Source organism: Triticum dicoccoides, chromosome 2A (genome assembly GCF_002162155.2).
Source record: "Triticum dicoccoides isolate Atlit2015 ecotype Zavitan chromosome 2A, WEW_v2.0, whole genome shotgun sequence".
Taxonomy (NCBI): Eukaryota; Viridiplantae; Streptophyta; class Magnoliopsida; order Poales; family Poaceae; genus Triticum; species Triticum dicoccoides.
The window spans coordinates 430,298,178-430,304,198 of NC_041382.1; positions in this window are offsets into that span (position 1 = coordinate 430,298,178).

Consider the following 6,021-nt stretch of genomic DNA (forward strand, 5'->3'; position numbering starts at 1 on the left):
TCACGACTTGCATGTCGATGAGTATGACAACCGGCAGGAGCCATAGGAGTTGTCTTTATTTATTGTATGACCTGCGTGTCATTGAACAATGCCATGTAATTACTTTACTTTATTGCTAACCGGTAGCCATAGTAGTAGAAGTAATAAGTTGGCGAGACAACTTCATGGAGACACAATGATGGAGATCATGATGATAGAGATCATGGTGTCATGCCGGTGACGATGATGATCAGGGAGCCCCGAAGATGGAGATCAAAAGGAGCAATATGATATTGGCCATATCATGTCACTATTTGATTGCGTGTGATGTTTATCATGTTTATACATCTTATTTTCTTAGAACGACGGTAGCTTAAATAAGATGATCCCTCATTAAAATTTCAAGAAAGTGTTCCCCCTAACTATGCACCATTGCGAAAGTTCGTCGTTTCAAAGCACCACGTTGATGATCGGGTGTGATAGACTCTTACGTTCACATACAACGGGTGTAAGCCAGATTTACACACGCGAAACACTTAGGTTAACTTGACGAACCTAGCATGTACAGACAGGGCCTCGGAACACAAGAGACCGAAAGGTCGAGCATGAGTCGTATGGTAGATACGATCAACATGAAGATGTTCACCGATGTTGACTAGTCCGTCTCGCGTGATGATCGGACACGGCCTAGTTGACTCGGATCATGTAATCACTTAGATGACTGGAGGGATGTCTATCTGAGTGGGAGTTCATAAGATGAACTTAATTATCCTGAACATAGTCAAAAGGTCTTCGCAAATTATGTCATAGCTCGCGCTTCAGTTCTACTGTTTAGATATGTTCCTAGAGAAAAAATTAGTTGAAAGTTGATAGTAACATTTATGCAGACAGTAGAAGGCTTATGTTCTTAATGCACCGCTTAGTGTGCTGAACCTCGAACGTCGTCTGTGGATGTTGCGAACATCTGACATACACGTTTTGATGACTACATGATAGTTCAGTGGTAATGCTAAATGGTTTAGAATTGAGGCACCAAAGATATTTTTGAAACGTTGCAGAACATATGAGATGTTCCAAGGACTGAAATTGGGATTTCAGGCTCGTGCCCACGTCAAGAGGTATAAGACCTCCGACGATTTTCTTAGCCTGCATAATAAGGGAGAAAAGCTCGATCTTGAGCTTGTGCTCAGATTGTCTGAGTACAACAATCGCTTGAATCGAGTGGGAGTTGATCTTCCAGATGAAATAGTGATGGTTCTCAAAGTAACTGCCACCAAGCTACTAGAGCTTCGTGATGAACTATAACATATTAGGGATAGATATGATCCTTGAGCTATTCGCGACACCGCGAAAAGTAGAAATCAAAAGGGAGCATCAATCGTTGATGGTTAGTAAAACCACTAGTTTCAAGAAGGGCAAGGGCAAGAAAGGGATACTTCATGGAACAACAAATCAGTTGCTGTTCTAGTGAAGAAACCCAAAGTTGAACCCAAGCCCGAGACTAAGTGCTTCTATAATAAGGGGAACAGTCACTGAAGCAGAACCACCCTAGATACTTGGTAGATGAGAAGGCTGGCAAGGTCGACAGAAGTATATTGGATATGCATTATAATGTGTACTTTACTAGTACTCCTAGTAGCACCAGGGTATTAGATACCGGTTCGGTTGCTAAGTGTTAGTAACTCGAAACACAAGGCTACGGAATAAACGGAGACTAGCTAAAAGGTGAGGTGACGATATGTGTTGGAAGTATTTCCAAGGTTGATCAAATATCGTATGCTTCCTCTACCATCGAGATTGGTATTAAAACCTAAATAATTGTTATTTTGTGTTTGCGTTGAGCATAGACATGATTGGATTATGTCTATCGCGATACGGTTATTCATTTAAGGAGAATAATGGTTACTCTGTTTATTTGAATAATACCATCCCGATCGTAGTGATACACATTTTCATGCCAAAGGTATAAGATAGTAATGATAGTACCACACAAATGTGGCACTGCAATTTGAGTCATATTGGTATAAAATGCATGAAGAAGCTCCATGTTGATGGATCTTTGGACTCACTCATTTTGAAAGGATTGAGACATGCGAACCATGTTTGTTGGTAGATATGCATGAAGAAACTCTATACAGATGGATCGTTTGGACTCACTTGATTTTGAATCACTTGAGACATGCAAATCATACCACATGGGCAAGATGACTGAAAGCCTCGTTTTCAGTAAAATGGAACAAGAAAGCAACTTGTTGGAAGTAATACATCTTGATGTGCGCAGTCCAATGAGTGCTGAGGCATGTAGTGGATATCGTTATGTTCTTACAGATGATTTGAGTAGATACTGAGTATATTTACTTGATGAAACATAAGTCTGAATTATTGAAAGGTTCAAGTAATTTCAGAGTGAGGTTGAACATCATCGTGACAAGAGGATAAAATGTCTATGATATGATCGTAGAGATGAATATCTGAATTACGAGTTTGGTACAGAATTAAGACATTGTGGAAATTGTTTCACAACCAATACAGCCTGGAACACCATAGTGTGATGGTGTGTCCGAACATCATAACTACACCCTATTGGATATGATGCATACCATGATGTCTCTTATCGAATTACCATGATAGTTTATGGGTTACGCATTAGAGACAACCACATTCACTTTAAATAGGGCACCACGTAATTCCGATGAGATGACACTGTATGAACTATGGTTTAGAGAAACCTAAGCTGTCATTTCTTAAAAGTTTGGGGCTGCGACACTTATGTGACAAAGTTTCAGGCTGATAAGCTCGAACCCAAAGCGGATAAATGCATCTTCATAGGACACCCAAAACAGTTGGGTATACCTCCTGTCTCAGATCCGAAAGCAATAAGGGATTGTTTCTAGAATCGGGTCCTTTCTCGAGGAAAAGTTTCTCTCGAAAGAATTGAGTGGGAGGATGGTGGAGACTTGATGAGGTTATTGAACCGTCTCTTCAACTAGTGTGTGGCAAGGCACAGGGAGTTGTTCCTGTAGCACCTACACCAATTGAAGTGGAAGCTTATCATAGTGATCATGAAACTTCAGATAAAGTCACTACCAAACCTCGTGGGATGACAAGGATGCGTACTACTTCAGAGTGGTATGTAATCCTGTCTTGGAAGTCATGTTGCTAGACAACAATGAACCTACGAGCTATGGAGAAGCGATGGTGGGCCTGGATTCCAAAATGGCTCGAGGCCATATAATCCGAGAGAGGATCCATATATGAAAACAAAGTGTAGACTTTGAAAGAACTACTTGATGGTCGTAAGGCTGTTAGGTACATATGGATTTTTTTAAAAGGAAGACGTATAATGATGGCAAGTATCACCATTAAGAAAGCTCGACTTGTCGTTAAGATGTTTTCCGACAAGTTCAAGGAGTTGACTATGATGACACTTTCTCACACGTGGCGATGCTAAAAGTCTGTTGGAATTATGTTAGCAGTTACTGCATTATTTATGAAATCATGCAGATAGGATTTCAAAACATTGTTTCCTCGATGATTTTCTTGAGGAAAGGTTGTATAAGATACAACCAGAAGGTTTTGTCAATCCTGGAAAAATGCTAACAAATATGCAAAGCTCCAGCAATCCTTCTAAGGACTGGAGTAAGCATCTCGGAGTTGGAATGTACACTTTGATGAGATGATCAAAGATTTTGGGTTTATACATAGTTTATGAGAAACTTGTATTTCCAAAGTGAGTGGGAGCACTATAAAATTTCTGATGAGTATATGTTGTTGACATATTGTTGATCGGAAATGATGTAGAATTTCTGGAAAGCATATAGGGTTATTTGAAAAGTGTTTTTCAATGGAAAACCTGGATTAAGCCACTTGAACATTGAGCATCAAGATCTATAAGGATAGATCAAAACGCTTAATGGTACTTTCAAATGAGCACATACCTTGACATGATCTTGAAGGTGTTCAAGATGGATCAGTCAAAGAAGGAGTTCTTGCCTGAGTTGTAAGGTATGAAGTTAAGACTTAAAGCTCAACCACAGCAGAAGAAAGGGGAAGGACGAAGGTCGTCCCCTATGCTTTTGTCATAGGCTCTATACCGTATGCCATGCTGAGTACCGCACCTGATGTGTGCCTTGCCACATATTTGGCAAGAGGGTACAAAGGTGATCTAGGAGTAGATCACCAGATAGCGGTCTAAATTGTCCTTAGAGGAATAAGGATATGTTTCTCGGTTATGGAGGTGATAAAGAGTTCGACGTAAAGAGTTACGTCGATGCAAGCTTAACACCTATCCGGATAGCTCTGAGTAGAGATACCGGATACGTATAATGGAGCAACAATTTAGAATAGCTCCAAGTAGAACAGTTATTTGAAATGGCTCCAAATGTAGCGTAGTAGTTGCATCTACAAGATGACATAGAAATTTGCGAAGTACATACGGATCTGAATGTTGCAGACCCGTTGACTGAAACCTCTCTCACAAGAATAACATGATCAAACCCAGAACTCTTTGGGTGTTAGTCACATGGGGATGTGACCTTGAGTGTTAATCACATATCGATGTGAACTGGATTATTGACTCTAGTGCAAGTGGGAGACTATTGGAAATATGCCCTAGAGGCAATAATAAATTGGTTATTATTATATTTCCTTATTCATGATAATCGTTTATTATCCATGCTAGAATTGTATTGATAGGAAACTTAGATACATGTGTCGATACATAGACAACACCATGTCCCTAGTAAGCCTCTAGTTGACTATACGGTTTCCTGACCATGGACATTGGATGTCGTTGATAACCGGATCACATCATTAGGAGAATGATGTGATGGACAAGACCCAATCCTAAGCCTAGCACAAGATCATGTAGTTCGTATGCTAAAGCTTTTCTAATGTCAAGTATCATTTCCTTAGACCATGAGATTGTGCAACTCCCGGATACCGTAGGAGTGCTTTGGGTGTGTCAAACGTCACAACGTAACTGGGTGGCTATAAAGGTACATTACAGGTATCTCCGAAAGTGTCTGTTGGGTTGGCACGAATCGAGACTAGGATTTGTCACTCCGTGTAAACGGAGAGGTATCTCTGGGCCCACTCGGTAGGACATCATCATAATGTGCACAATGTGATCAAGGAGTTGATCACGGGATGATGTGTTACGGAACGAGTAAAAGAGACTTGCCAGTAACGAGATTGAACAAGGTATCGGGATACCGACGATCGAATCTCGGGCAAGTATCGTACCGCTAGACAAAGGGAATTGTATAGGGGATTGATTAAGTCCTTGACATTGTGGTTCATCCGACGAGATCATCGTGGAACATGTGGGAGCCAACATGGGTATCCAGATCCCACTGTTGGTTATTGACCGGAGAGTTATCTCGGTCATGTCTGCATGGTTCCCGAACCCCTAGGGTCTACACACTTAATGTTGGGGAACGTAGTAATTTCAAAAAATTTCCTACGCACACACAAGATCATGGTGATGCATAGCAACGAGAGGGGAGAGTGTGATCTCCGTACCCTTGTAGATCGACAATGGAAGCATTTGGTTGATGTAGTCATACGTCTCCACGGCCCGACCGATCTAGCACACGTTCAGCTCGATGACGATCCCCGGACTCCGATCCAGCAAAGTGTGAGGGAAGAGTTCCATCAGCACGACGGCATGGTGACGATCTTGATGCACTACCATCGCAGGGCTTCGCTTAAGCACCGCTACAATATTATCGAGGACTATGGTGGAAGGGGGCACCGCACACGGCTAAGAATATGATCATGTGGATCAACTTGTGTGTCAAGGGGTGCCCCCTGCCCCCGTATATAAAGGATCAAGGGGAGGAGGCCGGCCGGCCCTCTATGGCGCGCCAAGGATGAGTCTTCCTCCTAGTAGGAGTAGGACTCCTACTAGGAGGGGGAAAGAAGTGGGGAGGGAGAGGGAAAGGGGGGTGCCGCCCCCTCTCTCCTAGTCCAATTCGGACCAGGGGAGGAGGAGGCACGCGACCCACCTTTGGCTGCCCCTCTCTCTCTCCACTAAGGCCC